The 19286-nt window shown below is 34.9% G+C and overlaps 1 protein-coding gene across 1 annotated transcript in view; it reads left to right on the plus strand.

Annotated features, from left to right (window-relative positions):
• The first annotated feature begins 1019 nt into the window (after positions 1–1019).
• The window catches only part of LOC125229572 (cadherin-86C-like), a 108770-nt gene continuing 90503 nt past the window's right edge, over positions 1020–19286 (plus strand). The window contains exon 1 of the mRNA XM_048134484.1: positions 1020–1188. The gene's annotated coding sequence lies outside the window, so the exon portion shown is untranslated. The remainder of the gene's footprint in view (positions 1189–19286) is intronic.

Raw genomic sequence — 19286 nt, forward strand, 5'->3', positions numbered from 1 at the left:
CCTCCAACTTCGTAGCGAATCAACAAATATTCATTCAAACTTAGACCTGAAGATCGTATGCAAGTTCTTATTTAACTTCAGATCAGACAAATCCGGAGCTCGATTTCATGTTTAACCTTCCACAAATGCTTGGAAAGAAATGCACCTCTTCATAGAAATTCCATCAGCTAAATAATTCCATTGTGTGGCGAGATTGTAAGCAAAGTATGTCGTTAAGTGGCTCGTGTACGACGAAGTCTACTCCAGAGTTTTTAAAGGCGCATAATCCTGCCATTACAAAAAGTCCTGAGCGCGGTAAAACGTGCAATAAGAATAGCCGAGGTACTATAAGTTTTCATATCGGCTTCTTACCCACACTATCCCGTGTCTTGCCCACATTCTTAAACTGCAAAGTAAACATTACCCTGTAAAAGATAGGGTTAGTATTACAAAATAGCGCTAATGAGAGACGCGAGTTTGTGAAAGCTAAGAGGCAATATATGAGCGCTATATAGTGCTGTGGGGTATGGCTAGCCAGATTCTATTGACACAACTGCTGCTAAACTTTAGTATAGTCGCTGAAACTGGTTTTGTAAAGTTACTTACAAAAGGCATAGTAAAGTTTCACTGCAGTTTCATTGCAAGCAAGAGCTTTGATATGTAATTCATGTAATACTTAAGTAAAATCCATAATACAATAGAAATCCGTAAATGATGTATGCAAAATATAATTTCATTCACTAATTATCATTTTTAGTTTATAGGTACACAAAAGTGGGTTACTTAACTTACTTTATCAACGACGATCTACCAAATTTCAATAACACACGTAAAGGAGTACGTTCTACTAGTAAAACCACGCTTTCGAAGTATCTATAATAAACGGTGCAGGGTTGCATAGCCACCTAACCCATGATCTTTGGGCAGTATCGAAGTACGTTACCGAAAGCCTTAGTCCGCCAGTTAGATTAGAATCCGGCTAGCCCACTCGCGGTAGCCGCTAGCGCTAGTGCAGAACGGACCCGGCCACGCTGCGGACGCCTCGCTCGGCGCGCGCACACAAAAACAAAACAAACCTCACTGACAGTGGACGTGATAAAACTGTGTACCTAGTGATATCGTGATGTTGGAATTGTTCTAAATTTTCGGGATTCGCGGTGCGCCGGCGCTTTCATGTAACTGATAAGTTGTAATTGTTGCGTGATAACAGTGAGTACCGCCTGATTTACTTGCTTTGTCTACTATTTGTAAGCTTAAGTATTTGCATGTATCTTATGCTTATTTATATTTAAACATGTGTAGATACGTTTTTTTGTAAATTTTTGTATTTATCATTTTTCTGTCTATTTATTTTTATACTGCACGTGAGTACTTATCTACGTAATAAATCTTATCAGGTAAAGTTACATTATCTGACTGACTAAAGCTTTTAATTGTTTTCCACATAAATTATGTAGTAGATTATGTAGGTACATATGTTTTTTTTTAAATATATTCACTTTTAATAATAACATTATTATGCTAGAGCTATTTAATTACCCTGCTTGAAGAATTCAATAATGTTTATTTTAACATTTTTGCAAATCGCAAGAAAAAGCTTGCCAAGCTACCCTCCGGTTCTGTTCTTAAACTCCAGCAATTAAGGTTCAATTCAGTTTATGAGGTTTTAAACCGCCGTACATAAGCTTCAAGTTGGCAAAAGAAATATTATTATCGGGCGTGAGTTCGTGAATGAGTTTAAAGCTTGTAAACCGATTTACCCGGAGTTTTACACATTCGTGTGGCAGTTCTCCAACTTATCCTTAGGTGTAAATACTCGTACTACGTATTCGTCAAAGTCTTATGACTCAGCCTGTTTATTTTACTCATGCCAATTAGCTATAAATTACAGAAAGTTTTAATAGTTTACATACATTAATTACACTGTTAACTGCTCTAAATTATATAAGTACATGTATATATTATATAGCTTTTGACAAGTCCAGCCGGCGTATCATGCTGCCAATTTTATCACTTATCCACGTGGATAAGACATCTGTCACTCTCACACTGACATACTTGCTAAAGCGTGACGAATGCTTTATCCACGTGGATAAGTGATAAAATTGGCAACATGATACGCCGGCTGATCAAACATATACTATTTATAATGATACAGTATTTCTCACCTACCAATGTTCATTACTCAAGGCTACTAACATTGCAAAACTAACTCGTAGTCCAGCGGCGCTGGCAACCCTCGGGGCACCAACAAATCGAAGATTTTATACCAGGGGCCTATTCTAAATTACAAATTGGTTCTTGGTTGTTGTTTTATATTTGAACAGGAGAGACGAATTACATGTTATAGTCAAAATTATATTGATAAACTAAATACTTAGCAACTTTAGTACATATATTAATAGTGATATCTCCGACAAATATTAACAGTGATACCATCTCCCGCTATCCAAGGAAAAAAGACTATTACGAAAGTTAGAAGAATAATATATGTTTAGAAGCCGTATTAGATACACTATTATGTAATTTTACGCGTCTTCCAGTAAAACACTTAAAGGGTTACACTTTATGCATATACTTCAAACACGATAAGGTCATGACACTATTATCAACAGGTCTTACATGGCAGGTCTTAATATCATTTCACTTTACAGCCAGAAAGATATCTACAACAAAGAGTTTTCAAAATATCATGTCGCACGAAACACTTTTTTGTAAATCATGATCAGCGATCTCCGATGTTAACAAATAACTAGTTTAGTTAACCATGATTCGGTTTAACCTTAAAAAGGCCGACGCCATCGATTCCATAGCGCGCAGATAGCGCCCTATCTAAACGGTGCATCTGCGTCCACTTATCACTACAATGGCTCTGCCCTGGTGACGCTTAAGGTCTTAGACCGCTTAAATGGAAATTGAGCGCTTCTGGATGCATTTAGATACTTAAGTAAAAATAAAAAATCTATTGCCGAACGGGGCGAATAGCGGCCGGCGTTAATAGGAACGCCACTTAAATTAAACTGTTATTTTAGTAGGTACCTGAGAATGACAAAATACGCAATGAGAAATGATATGCCAACAAACCACACTGTGGTTTGGCAGAAGATAATACTTATATGTAATTTAGATTTAAGCACTAAGTTCCGATTATACTTTTTTTTAATGATTTGATTGAAAATACAGTCAATTTAGTATTCTACTTGAAACTGATAGGTTAATCATATATTTAGCTTTGCCTGTATTTTCTCCATAACTTGATGGTATCATAAAATTCATAAATAGAACCGTTAAATAAGTTAATGATTCTATATAGTATATTATATAACGGTAACGTTATGAAGGCTATAAAAGTTGAGTACCGCGGTTAGGCCACGAAGGCTTGCCGAGTGGCCTAAGTAAGGTACGAGACTTTTATAGCCTTCATAATGTTACGATTGTATACTATGCTTTTTCTACGACAGCCACATAAATAATAGCCTATTCAAGAATAATAAAATGGGTTAGTTACTTACTTCATATAATGAATGGGAATATTTGTGTGGATCGTCGTAGCATTGAGTATTCTGTCCACAAAATGTTGATGGTGAGATATTGTTGCACAATTCTTCAAAATATGCCAACAATGCGATTTCAGAGAAAGTTGAAACATTTTTTTGCAATTTCCATGTCATAAAACAATCATAATATTTTTGCTACGCTGTATCCGACTTTTCAGGTAACAAATTGTCAGTCACTTTGAGCGCCATAGCCTTGATTTCTTGGGGAGTATATTGTTCACCAGAATCACTCATAATTACTTAAGTTTTTGCACAACGTCGACTTACAATAAAGTATAAAACACTAAAATAGTTCAAATATTTTTTAAAAAGTTTACAAATGCGGGAACCAATAATGCACAGCCAGAGAATGCTCAACCCAAGAATTTACGACCCAAGAATTGGCGTCCATGATGTACGAGAGTTCTTGGGCCGTGAATTGATGGGTTGGGCATTCTCGGGCTGTACACGTTTGGTCCGGGCGATAATTCGAAGCCACTTTTTTTACAGGGCGGCAGTATTGTACGACCCCGTAATTCGCGTCCAAAAAAGTGGACGCCGATTTTGGGCTGTACATTTCTGGGTCGTACATTAACCGAACTCTTCATGCCATAGACAAGAGAAATAGAAAATAAGCCGGTTTTCAATTACGAAAAATGTGGTTGCGTTCAAGAATATTTAAATGTCAAATGTAAAATTATTTGATAAACTTATGATTTTTACCTTTGTTTTGCAATATCTTATCTGTAAAACGCATTTCAGTTTATTTTTTCATCTTGATTTAAATTATGAACCTAAATATTATATTATTTATTAAGAGTTATTTATTATTGCAAATGAAAACATACCTGATAAATGGAAGTTGTACTTTTAAAAATAAACTTACAGAACTCCTATATTCATATGAATACTGCTCAGCAGTTATCATATGAACCTATAGACAAATAGACTTTTCTATCGTTACTCAAATGAACTTAATTTGGATACCGCTGACAATAATCTAATTGACAGATTTAAGTGCTGGAGTAGAAAAAAGCTTTTATGCTATCTTAACATAAATTCCGTAACGTTTATTTATACCTTTTACCTAGGATATGTAATCTAATAAGTACGTTATATAATTTTCTTACTAAAGAATATGTACTGCAATAGGTATCATTAAAAATAAAGGAAAAGGAATCAGTCGCAACAAAGATAGGATCGCAATAAAGGGCTGGAGGACTTTATTCGCGCTTGCGCGGCGCGTTGAACTCTTTTGTAAGAGCGGCGCTTGCGCAGCCTATGGGCAACGAAGCTCCAAACAAATGCACCTTAATAGTAAATCATATAAATAAAAAAATATAGACTAAATTTGAATGTACCCATGTATAAACATTAAAATTAGGATTTTAAATTTTATGAATAATAGTTAATTATATATGACAGTACTTGTGTATGAGATTATAATTAAGGTTTTACAATTATATAACATTTTGAAGATATTTTGAGAAACATGAATTTACAATATATATCAGAAAAATAAATGAAAAAGTAATAATATAGGGATATTCTTAAACAAATCACGATAAGCTCATTATAGCTTGTGTTGTGAATCAACATACATAATATGTATACATATATTATATGTATACGAATAAATCAACGATTTCACAGGCAGGGTCAACATCAACCCAGACCGGTCTTCAAACCTAGAAATAATGTAATAAACCGATTAGAATTACGTAAATTCGCCCTTTCTATAGAGCTAACGCGGAACCCGGCGTGATAAGATAAACTGCTCTATCTTTCTCTTTCCCTTATGTAATACACCCCTCAAGAGTTAACTCACTCGTAGTCAATTCAATATGGGCTCCTTAGATCGGTTTTTTTTTCAGGAGTCTCATTTGGCGAACAAAAAGCAAGAAATGTTTATATGTAGAAGTGTTAAGGTGTTAAGTTCATTACGTTTTTTCTTAAACCTTCAAGTCTATTCCTCAACCGACTCTAAGTGATTGAACATTTGGAATCACTATAGTTATAACCATTTATTTATTATTAATTAACCTGAATGTATCGTGGGTACTTATTGCAATGAAAATCATGATAACACGTAGGTTTATTGTCATGTGTGTATTTGTTAATATGAACGCTGCGAACATAGCCCCTGAAGTAGTTGTAGCATTTAAGATCAAAAATAACTATAATACTTGATAACGGTAAATCGTTTCTTGAATAAAATATACTTAACCATTTCCTCCGCTTCTATTTAATATAAATAAACAAAGATATCACGCTATTAAAGGGATTTATGCGATGCTCAATGCCAATTACAGATAATGGTGGTTAGTTAGTCTGGTCATTTGCGTGTGTGGGTTTGTTTCCCGCCGGCATACTACTAACCTCTCACCCTGCCGACTTGGCGTTCCAAAATACCAGTTGATTTTAGAGAAAAATGTTCTCAAACCCAGAAGAAACTCAAAGCCCATTGACATGAGTTTTTTTCGTTTTAGGATACGTGACTCGACAGCGTAAAAGTCAAAGCAAGGACGTAAAAACGGTTTCAAATATTTTTTTCTCAAACATGGTATGAAATATTGATGTTATGTGCCTTATAATTGGCAGCGAAGTATGAGTTGCAGGTGCGGCTAGGACGATTGATAGATAATGGAATTTCATACAAACCTTGCAGGCCAAGGCCGGCAAAGTCTTCTTTTTTAATTTCCAAACACAGATAATTGTGACATAACATCCAAGTATTTAGCCAATTAAAAAAAAACTATAAGGGGCTTTATAGACGTGCCGACTGCAACTGGTACGGGCCCTAGACAATATTTGATTTTGGGTGCGTTTTCATACAAAAAAAAATTTTTTCGTTTTTTTTTAATTTTTTGTTTTTTTATAGGCGTATACGGGGCATTAAAGGGTGACGTTTAGGTTTTTCAGTAACGTCTAACGTACGTCAAAAACCCACCGTAAAGCTTTTTCTTTGGAAAAGTTCATACTCACACATAAATTCGTTTGAAAATACTTTAAAGTATATGCTCAAATGCATTTAAATGCTTACGTTCCGCCTGAACTCAGTAAGTTTTAGTAACAATAACCACGCAAAACTGTGTTTGTATTAACCGTATGAAAAAAGAAGATTTATTTTATAGTCACTGTTTCGTTATAAATTTCTTAGCTGAAAACTACAGAGCTAAACCATTAATGCATAAATAGTGATGTTAATGTAAGGGTTACTGTTCTCGGTGTTTTTCTTTTCAAATAAATAGCATCAATCAATACATTGAATAATACTTGCGTCATATCTACTTAACAGTTAATAACTCAGTTTGCGTCCTAATTTCACACAAGATTAGTACCAAGCTATCAAGCTTAATACTTAAGTAATAGAGAATAATACTATATCAGATTTCACTAACTTCCACTCTGGGTAGCTAACTAACAATTTCAGGTCATGAATTTATACAGCGCGTAAACCTATTAAGGGCGATAAATGAAACCAGGCATATAATTCAATATTGTTATCATTAATTAAGAAGTGTTTTTAAGTTACTTTTAATTTTCACCCCATAATGAATTTTTGAAAAATTTCCCAGCAGCAATGTACTGTAAACGTGGTTGCGATGACAATCAATGACAACTGTCAACGAGCAGTTAACGGCGTTAACGCGAGTGTGTTTGCATTACGTTGCGGGCCGAATTATTTTGTATGGATAAAAAAAAATATTTCATTTTTAAGTAAAAGTTATCTAATTCCATTTTTTGTGTTCTATACTCACCACCGTTAAGAGGTTCGCCCGTATTAGGTTTACACCCTGTATATTTTAACCCCAACCAACAAGCGAGCAATGTGAAACTTATAACTTTTTAGTACGGAACGGAACTCTAAAAAGATCATTTAAAAGTGATTCAAATTAAAATGATAGAAATACACCATCTGTATTTGTCCTAAGGAATTTATAAACATATAGGTAGACATCGTCTTATCCTGATAAAGCATCTATCCCTTGACTTTGCTTCCTGGTAGTTAACAGTCGGTGATCGCGCTAAATCATTTAATTAATACCATCCTAGTTAGTATCAGCTAGTGGGCGGGTAAGTAGTGGCAATTTGATACCTGTGTACGTTTGTGGGGACAGTTAGCCAAGGAGTACCTAATCAAATTAAGTAAGTGAAGCAACGAGGTTCGAAGTACTAACTAATTCATATTATCTTAATAAGGCATTTTGTATATATATCAACCCATCAAACTGGTGAAGTAACGTTGTTCATATATTATTCAACGTTTATCGTAAAAAAATTGTGAACGTTCTTAATTCAAGCGTCTGGCGTCCTACTTTACCTAAAAAAGTCGTGATTTGTCGTAATAAAGATTCGTGGATTGGTGTTCCATTTTTTGGCCAAGGGTCAAGTTAAGTAGTGGCTAGTAGGTAAAGGTAAAGTTTATTACTTAACTTAATGAACAAATTTTATATCCATACTCTTTGCTGTGGGCAGGTTCTGTATACACGACTAGCATATTATGTACTTCTTCCAGTTTTAATTCTGCATAAGAATCCCGGTAAGAAGAAATAAGAATAAGTATAATGATTTTTGAGTCCATTTTATTTTGATTCTTAGTTTTGTCAAATCGAACGTACTTTTTTGGTCAAATTGATATTTTAATGTGGCTTATTGTCTAAATAAGAATATTGTATTTACCGAAGTTACTAGAATGTTTCAAAAGTAAATTATAGGTACCTACAGACATGGGTTGGGTAGATTGTTATGTAGCTAAATAAATTATTCATTTGTGTGCAATTGTTTCGTTGACGTATAATTGTTTGGTGATTCATTTCAGAAACAAGCCGGTCACTTTGAAGTTTACTCCCTTTTTGCTTTAACAGAGCCGTTATCTTTGCAGAGATCTTTATCTTTTGAATAAAACATTTGTTGTTATCGATGATGAATTCGATGCATTTAGATAACGATTCCTTGTTAAGGCTAAATTTATTTGTATTATAAGTCTAGGATAAAAATCTGAATTTTTTTAACAGTTGTTGCTTATAAATCTTTAGCAACCGAAACTAGAATCTTAAATGTTTCAGTATTGAAAAATTTGGTTAAACTACTAAATTGTAATTAATTGTCCCTGTCCTCGGGTGTGACATGAAGTTGTCACTCGCACTTGACATTCACAATATGTAATCGATAATATGTGGGCGGATTGGACGATGTTTGACTGTTTATAGCCATAATATCGTTTAACTATGTAGTTCAGTAGTAATACATGATGTAAGTTTTACATTTTGAAAATTATTTACGTATGTTTATGCGGATATTTTTTTTTGTGACGTACAACGTACAAATGATGACGCTTAAATTCCATCAAAGTATGCGTCGCTTGTCAGAATTATCCCGCGGTTTTCGATATTCGGACAATGTAGGTAGTAGGTATTCATTATAAAATATTTAGGAAAAAAATATTTTGCACATCATTAAAATGGTCTAGGAAATTCATGAGTCAGGATCCCAATAAACCATAGTATTTTAATACAATAAAATTATTTTATAAAAGGTTTTTTCTGTAACATAATATTATATTATGTATATAGCGACGTATTTTAAATACATGTAAACGAAAAAAGCTGGCGCTGTTTAGGAAGCTAATACCTCAAAGTCAAGCCAGTTACGAAACATATGTTTTTGTGTTAAGCAAAAACTATTACGCCAGTTGTGAAGTTATTAACCCACATAGAAGAGTTGCGAAGCAGGAAGAGCATAGTTCGCGATAAGGCCCAAGGGCTGTAGCGTCGCGTGCCGCCGCTCAAGCTATCACACCGCTGTGGTGACGCTGGAACTAACCTTCGGGCTTTTATGATGTCATCAATGTATTCACCATGAAGTAGACATTTTAGGTAGGTATACACCATCGGATTGAAATTTTGGAGCCAATTCTATTGATATTACAAAGCTAAGCTGTCCGTGCATGCTAACTATTGTATAGTGTCAGGTTATAATTATTTACAATTCATTATATTTAATACCTATAATTGTATAAAATTGCTCTGTCTAATAACATTTTTCAATGTCAATGTTGCTATCAGCGTCGCGTGATATACCTATAACAAACGGCAAAAATGAAAGCTTTCATGGAAATGCCCTGGTCATTAAGGCCTGAATCATGCGTCCAATTTTTACGTCAGCCGGTGAACAACTCGACCTTTAGACTTCATTAAAGTCCATTGTAAATTATTACTTACCGACTTCCCTAGCCTTAATTTTTGAGCGTTGATCGTTCAATAGCTTAGCGCTAACTCTAAATGACGTTTAGTGCAAAAGTACGACATTGATTTATTTTAAACCACTAATCTTATGGTCAAATGTTGGCCATTTATAGCCAAATCACATTGAATTCTTAACTTTTCCGCCCGGCTACACGAACAGTTTCCTCAAGGGGAACTAGTCCGATCTAGATTGGTTAGCACGTGTCCGCTGATCGCTCCCGTATATAATAATGTTAGTTTCGCGGCGGACAGAACGGCCGCGCCGGCGCCGGTTGCATATCCGCATCGATTAAATTCAATTTATTAACTTCACTCACTATCGATCTCCAGTCGATGTTCACTGATAGTTTTTGGTTCAATTAAATGACGTCTAGTTGCTGTCCGCCGTTCACATGTGGTCGCGGCATGTCAGCTATAAACTTATATCTCGTTAAACCTAAAGTTGGGCATCCAATCAATTGCAATTTCAATCTTAATACGTCTCAATCAGGTTCAAAATGGAAGAAGTTTAGATATCGATTTAAAAGCGTTTTATGTTTTGATGGCATCTTAGTGACAGGGTTTAGTTTATATTGCGAGAGCCTGCACTAGGATAGCTCATTCGCTTGTCCGTAAAAGGCTACCTGGGACATTGCAACCCGCCGTCGACACTACTCGGTAAATGCGACACACATCAATTTTAGCAAGCAAAAAGTTCAGAAACATTTTGCACGCCCGATTTAAACGTCTTTCAAACATACCTCAGTACCAGATAGCATATGGTTCACTGTTTTATTTATAACCTTTTTTCATGTCAGGAAAAACCACCACAAGAAAGTCGAGGCAACTTATACCAACTTACGTAAGTAGGTATATTGTGTGCATATGTTTGCCATCATTACCATGAATGAATAAGGATGGCATTCACTCACAGTGCAGTTTAAACGTGCACTTAACTCAGTAAAAAGTAACTACATGCACCAGACATTCTAATAGACACAAAGAACAGTGTGAAAACTATCGTCCGATAGCTTTAACTTCAATATTTTCCAAAATATTTGAGCGATCCATATACAATAGGTTAAGCAAATTCTTTGACAAATTTAACATATTAGCAAAAGAACAATTCGGTTTTCGGAAAAATAGATCGACTACTTTAGCAATAGTCGAACTAATGAACACCATCTCAGAATGCTTAAATACTCGACAACCTGTCACAGCTATCTTCATGGACATGACGAAAGCATTTGATTTTGTATGCCATAAATTGCTACTTAACAAAATTTATAAATATGGAATACGAGGTACAACTTTCGATCTTATTAAATCATATTTAGAAAATAGGAAGCAATACACAGTTATAACTCGAATTGATAAAAAAAGCAAAACGGAATTCACAATGAACTCGGTGCAAAGATCAGTAGAACGAGGAGTTCCACAGGGTAGTATATTAGGACCACTATTGTTTTTATTATTCATCAACGACTTGCCTAACGTAACTAATAACCGTACTGTTCTCTTTGCTGATGACACATCCATCCTAGTTACAGGGAGTGATAAAGATACCTATCAAGATAGACTGGACATAGCGTTAAACAATGTTATGAAATGGTTTGCTAAGAATCAACTAGTTGTAAACCTAAGTAAAACAAAATTTATGCAGTTCTACCTACCACAGTCAAATCCAAAAGAGATTACACTAAAATACGATGGTATTGCGTTACAGGAAGTATCAGAAATAAAATTTCTTGGATTGTTATTAGACTGCCATGGAAACTGGAAAGCACACACAAATAATCTTTGTAACAGTTTAAGTAGATATGTTTACGCTCTTAGAAAAATTTCAACTGTATCTTCTCAAAATACTGCGCTCAGTGCTTATCATGGACAAGTATCATCTATTTTAAGATACGGCCTACTGCACTGGGGTAACTCTTGTAATAAAAATGAAGTGTTTATATTACAAAAGAAATGTGTTCGATCTATTGCTAGAGCAAAAACGACTGACAGTTGCAAGCCTTTATTCAAGAAACTTAATATTTTAACTCTGCCATCTATGTTTATATTGGAAGCTTGTATGTTCGTCAAACAAAATTTAAACCTTTTTAGGATAATACATAAGAACTTTCCCCGTAATCATCAAAATAGATATGAGATTCTCCCAAAAATCCCTGTAAAAACAGCATATTACAATAAAAGTTTGTATGTTATGGCTGCGAAACTATTTAATAAATTACCTGATGCAATTAAAGATCAGGATGACAAATTATTTAAAAAATCTATAACACAAGTGTTAAAAAAAAGGATGCCTTACACTATAGATGATTTTTTCAATATAGATTTCTATACAACGCTTTAATACAAGCTGGCGTAAGGTTTAGTTTAAGCATACATTGTAAATAGAATTGTAAATAGTTAAACTGGATTTAAGTAAAGAAATATTGTACGCCTGACAGGCAAATTATAGTGATACCTACTAAAATATCACCCATTATGTAAACCTATAATTATACAATAAATGATATCTTATCTTATCTTATCTTATCTTATCTTAATTGCGAGCACCGATATTCAAAACAAAGTACCACAAATATTGAATGGGAATACAATATTATAAATGTGGTGTCTTAGGACAAAGAACGGAATAGTACCTATAGGTATCCTTGTTATCCATTCGTGACTGAGACCCGACGAAAGTACTTATAGTAGGTTATTCGTAGCAATATGTCACAGGAGTACAGGATCAGATAGGGCATGTCGCGATGGCAATAACGGTCAAGCTGGACAAGCGATTTATCGGACCGCGGTCTTGAGATAATTGTCTTCTAGATATCGTCTCGAAGTGGATCGTGGGTGCGAGGGGCATGGACCACGTCCACGCTGTCGTCGTGAACTCATTGTAGCCCTTTGTACGTTAAATTTAAATAAACGAAAAAAATACTTGCATTTATCTGACGCATCGCATTAGACGTGAATATGTACTTGGCATTCCATACAAAAATACCCGAAAGACTTTTATATTTAAATTATTCACATCACCATACCAACAAACCGGTTAGGACCAATTAAGGTACCAAAAGTAATAAAAGAGACAGAACGGGTCGTTACGTCTTGAGTCTTGACATACATAATTGATAAACAAATTCACAAAACAATTTTAAGACGTGCCAAATTGAGCATTAATAATTCAATTACCGGCCATATCGCGGCAATTGATTGCATTTAATTGATTAATCTTGCAAGCCGAAGCGCGTAAAATATTCAATGTTCGTTGAATACGTTAGGGCCCTCATTTGCATAGGTGTCCGTTTGTGGCGAGGGTCCGCGAACAGTGGCGAATCGTGTGTGGTCTGCGTCGCCATGGAAACGCGCGGTGCAGTAGCCATACATATTAATATATCTATGCTGCCATACATATTAATATAGTAGGAAATTGCTCAAAACTTAATATGAGTAGGTAACAGTAGTGTAGGTAATAGATACCTACGTCCTTATTTTTTTTATTGCAAAAATAATGATTAGCTTTATAATTATACTTAGATATAAATTCATATACACATAAATTCAAGCCTATATTACATGATTAATGACATAAATGTAATAATTTATGACATTATAATGTGAGATCGATGAACTAAATATCGGAAGAAAGTCACTAGTGTCACTTCGTACGTGCCAGAATAATATCTGATGAATGTTTATAATGTACTAGCTTTTGCCCGCGGCTTCGCTCGCGTTAGAAAGAGACAAAAAGTAGCCTATGTCACTCTCCATCCCTTCTCTCATCTTCACTTAAAAAATCACGTCAATTCGTCGCTCTGTTTTGCCGTGAAATACGGATAAACAAACAGACTCACACACTTTCCCATTTATAATATGTAAGTATAGTATGGAAGTATGGATTTCTGTAAACTCATTTTTGATGAAACAAAGCTGTGATAGTTAAAGAAATTATAGTAACACATCGGTCGCAATTCAAACACTTCCCGTTTCTGCTATTTTCCGATTGTATAAATATGAAATGTGAAAAGCCTATTAAATTTTAATAATATCCTTTTTATAACCGGAAAAAGAGACCGTTAAACATGTCTCAGAACATGTTCCTTATAAAAACACTACACTTAAACTGCCTATCGTTTGGCTTATCGAACTTTTGTATAATAATATTATGTGCACCACGTGGTAGCACAATGAACGATCTTGTTCATTAAAGTCACTAATAAATATTGATAGATATTCCACATTTTTGCCGCCTTAAAAAGCCAGCCAATTACAGCGTACACCGTTCCCAGACGAAAAATCCTTGAGACTTTGATTTAAACAATACCCACGCTAGAATTCCTCAGCCCTTAACTGATGGACACGACTAATTGTGCGCCGAAGACGGTGCCGCCGACGCCATACGTACGCTCAAATGTCACCGTCGGACCGTTAACTTTATTTCTTATCTCTATTTCCAATTAAATGGCCAGGGAACCTAGCCAACGGCACAATCACTTACGCTTTGTAGCTAGCTCACCCCATCACTCTTCTGTAGTAGCGCGACAGAGCCATTCTGCGTTTCTATTTCTATCGCCACGTAACGTCAACGATAGTCACTTCGGCTAGGCCAGCAGCTTAGTTAAGGCACGGCTGTTGCTTTAATGCGAATGTTTCGAATTAAACACGTTCGTGTCACGATGGGTCTAATATGGAGTTTTGAACTTAAGCGATTAGTACATCATTTGGAATTTGTGAATTCCATAATCGCCAGTAAATGGGATACCAGCCATTTGATTTTGCAAAATGTGTACATTTTCATCCAAATTTTATACTTAATAATAATTATTTACTTTCTCATAGCGAAGAGTCTCGACCAACATCTTAAGAGACTCTCGCTAGGTGGATGGATCAAGGGCCAGATGCAGAAGGCGGTGATCTTGGATAAAGCGCGGATAGTTCGACGGTTCCTCTCTCTGCAGCCCTAACCACCGGCAGCTTGGGCCCTGCCCCGCTGCTGGCGGCACCCTAGGTTAGGTTTTTTATAATGTGTTTATATATTTTGTATTTTTTTGTATGTGGTTTTGTATTTTACTTTTATAATCATGTTATAAAAATACCTAGCCTAAGAAAGAAAATAAATACTGAGAATTATTATTAGGTAATTTATACAGCAATATTTCAAAAGATATAAAACATACAAATTATACTGACGAGTATAATTATCACAAGACTTTAATAATACAAAAACGAAGATTGATGATATCTACTCAGATACCATCACATAAACATTCGTATAAGATAACTTACAAGAATAACTTTTACAAAAATATAGACATCATTGATTATGTAACTTAAATAAGTAGGCGTATTCAAACACATGTTGACAAAGATCATATAAGTATCGCAATAGATGGTTATCGTCATTTCGAATCGAGTTTGCGTCGACCGCGGAATTGCGGTAAATGACAAAAAAACACTTCAAGTAAGGGAAAGGGACTTTTATTAAATGTATTCAGGTCACAGTGACTAATTAAAACCATTTTATTCACGCCAAATAGCCTGAACGTTTTAATCGGGCGTGTCGTGATTTTTCAAGCAAAGTAGATGTAGATCAGAACAATTATTATTGTTTATTGCATGTGTCATACATAACCCTGATTAGGACGATCGATGAAATTTAATGTTAAACACGATGTCCCTTTGGTCTGCTATATTAAATATAGGACCTACAATAGTTGAACAATATTATTGTAACAATATACGATATTAACGTTTTTTTACATTCATACAAATTATGAATTCCATTTAGTGAATTAATTATATTATTTATTGATGAGCGATCATCATTTTTATTTGTACGACACTTCAAGGTCATCAGGTTATACCGATAATCTTCCTGTCGTTTTAAATTTGCTTTTGACAGGCCATAAATATGAATATTGGCTACTTTTTGTGTAGCCGTGTTCAGTTATGTCTAGACACTTAAGCGAACAAAAATATCTGAACACGTCTCTACCTAATATTATATTATGAGCATTAATATGCCGAACTAGGAAACATTTTACATACCTACTATATCAAAAACTTTTTGATGATTTATTTAAGTAGTCACTACTATGTACTATCACCTGCAAAAGTGCATGGAGAAATTATGAATGAACTCATTGATAAATTCGCCTTGCACTTTTGCAGCTGATAGTACATATATTAGAAACTGAAATAGCCCTCAGGGATAACACACCCACAGCAGAGAATTTCAACGGGTACCACGGCGGTCGAGGTGGTGTAGAGGTGAGCACGTAGGCGCGTAAGCTGAAGACCCGGGTTAGAGTCCCGGCTCCGCGACTAGTGGACTTGATTGCTTTCTTTGGTGTATGGTATTTCAGTTTTTAGCATTCATTTTCTCGTGAGTGTGGTAGATGTAATGACTTTGATGGTTATATTTCTTAGGCAAAATTATAACAACTGACAACTATATACTTCAAAAAAAAAAATAGTAACCTCAAGCAGCCATTAAAGTTAATAAAAGTCTAAATGTATCAAACAGTAGATGCGTATTGATTTTGATTAATTGCAAGTGGAGTTGGTTAACTAATCATGATTGGCGTTTCTAATTGCTCCGACTATTGACTCGAGATTTGTCTTCAAATAATGGGTCGGGTCGTCGGAACAAAATATTTATGTTTGTACACGTATAGTTTTTTTTAATAAAACTGTAAATTAACACAGTATTGTTTTTAATCAATTTTATTAAATTAAAACCGTAATTTTAAAAGATGGCTTACATAACGACGACGATGGCTGACGACCGGTCTGGCGCAGTCGGTAGTGATAGTGACCCTGTCTGCTACGCCGCGGTCCCGGGTTCGAATCCCGGTAAGGGCATTTATTTGTGTGATGAGCACAGATATTTGTTCCTGAGTCATGGATGTTTTCTATGTATATAAGTATTTCTACATTATATATACCGTTGTCTGAGTACCCACAACACAAGCCTTCTTGAGCTTACCGTTGGCCTCAGTCAATCTGTGTAAGAATGTCCTATAATATTTATTTATTTATTTATTTATTTATAAACCGCCAACGTCATGTTAACTTTGTGAGACTTTCAAGAACAATAAGTGGTCCAGTTCAGACAATACAAAGGCATAAAGAAGCTTTCATGCTCGAACTTATTTTTATAAAGTCTTATCAAATTTTTAAAGGAAAAGCAAACATTGTTCCGCGCACATAATTTTTTTTTAGATTATTCAGAAAGCAGACAGTCACATAAACACATTAAAATATTAGCAATACTGCAAGAAACAATAATAAAAGACCTGGAAGAAATAATGATTAGGTATTTTACATCATAGCACGATGTAAAATTAATGCAATATGATATAATGTTAATTAACGACATGAAAACCGATTTTTGTAGATTTCTATCTTCAGATAAAACCAAATCTCCAATATGTCTGTTTGTTGTATTAATGAAAACTGTTTTCAATGTTTTCAGTTTTCAATGACTCCGCATAGTTTGTAATTTGTAAGTGATAATCAATCCATAATTATTTATATATAATCTATACTTAATATTATAAATAGGAAAGTGTGTGTGTCTGTTTGTTTGTCCGTCTTTCACGGCAAAACGGAGCGACGAATTGACGTGATTTTTTAAGTGGAGATAGTTGACAGGATGGAGAGTGACATAGGTTACTTTTTGTCTCTTTCTAACGCGAGCGAAGCCGCGAGCAAAAGCTAGTATTATATATATAAATATTATAAACGGGAAATTGTGTGTGTCTGTTTGTTTGTCCTTCTTTCACGGCAAAACGGAGCGACGAATCGACGTGATTTTTTAAATGGAGATAGTTGAAGGAATGGAGAGTGACATAGGCTACTTTTTGTCTCTTTATAACTCCCCACTTCCCTAAAAAGGGAGGGTGGAAGTTTGTAATTTTCGATTTTGACGCGAGCGAAGGCGCGGGCAAAACCTACTTTACTATAAATTATTTAGTACGGTACGAAGTATTCAAGAATGTAAACTATATTAAGAAATATATTATTATAATCTCATAATTCACCTGACCTGCCACGATTTTTTTAAAACAATCTAATTAGCCATTAAAAAACATTGCGTTACCTCTGCCATCGAAGCGCCTCAAGCAAACAATTACGTACGCAAATTGATAAAAAAAGGAATTGATTGATGGCTCAGGCCAATGGAAATTATACAATGTTGATCACAATTTATTGCCCGTAAATATTGCGAGATGGTTGGTGCCATAAATGAATGTCTTAAAAAGCAATTTCTATTAATATTCTACGATAAAAGTTATAACATAAAGTCTTTTTACTTTTGAAAAACGAGCGATGCAAGCGAAGCGAGTGGTTCGAGAATAGAATCCTGAACTTGCGAGTGCAAAACTTTTCCCCTCAATATAGCGAGGAAACTACAACGCAAAAAATGCGTTTATCACTGCTTCCATATCTTTATTACTAGATTCACCTACTCATATCAATTTTAAAGCAGTTAATTTGACTTTACTCAAATTACTTTACCCACTAGTGGATAAAATGCTTAAAGGACAGCCGAGCTAGTGAGGGGAAAAATAACATAAGTCTTTACTCTGCAGCGCCGCTCTAGCGCCGGTTATTAAGTTTAACTGACTAATATTATAATTATAAAAAGTTGTCATTTTCAAAGCTAAACCAACCCCTGCTTATGATCACTTTCACTTTTTATCATAATTTTTTCTTTATATTAACTAAATAAATATTTCAAACACACTAACTTGCTGTGAAAATATTTTACTTCAGGTTTTTCTATTAAAAGATGTAGGTTAAACATTCCATTAAAGCACTTGGCTCCTGCAAATATTTTCCCAGCGGTCGAAGAAAAAATCGAATCACAGAGATTTGTTTAGGAATTAGCACCACCGGTAGAAATGCGTCGCCAATAAGTTACGCCTTTGTTGAACAAAACGAGCTTAATTAACATGCGGTTTTATCTGGACGGGGAACTTTTAATCTCGGCTGCATACTCTGTGATTTGCATACTTTAACAATTACTTGCGCATTCTTTCGTCGGCTCCGCATCTAGATACGAGCTAAACCAACAATGTTTTGGTATGGTCGGAAAAAATACTTTAGAATAGTTGAATACTCGTACCTATTTTGAAACTTATATGTAGATAGCTCCGTTGGAAGTATTTCTGCATACTTCTTATTTAAGATTGTCTATGTTAAATACCTTCTCAGCACTTTTTAGCGAAAACCCAAGACCAACTGGGTTAAAAAGCGCATTTTGAAGATATCTTTAGAACGCAACATAGTAAGTAACATTTATAAATATTTTATGTATCTACCTACAGTATAGTCTGGTGACCACACTTTGAACATAGTGCGTTGCAATACTTGCAATAACGAGTTCTAAAATGTGCTGTTTAGAAGGTATCTTTAACATCATTTGTCAACCTTTTACTCATCGTACTAAACCAGTTCGATTTGTTTATGAAAACAAAAGTATCATGTAACCAGATATTACTAATCAATGTAAAACCAAACTGCCGCTAAACTA

Source organism: Leguminivora glycinivorella, chromosome 1 (assembly GCF_023078275.1).
Source record: "Leguminivora glycinivorella isolate SPB_JAAS2020 chromosome 1, LegGlyc_1.1, whole genome shotgun sequence".
Classification (NCBI taxonomy): Eukaryota; Metazoa; Arthropoda; class Insecta; order Lepidoptera; family Tortricidae; genus Leguminivora; species Leguminivora glycinivorella.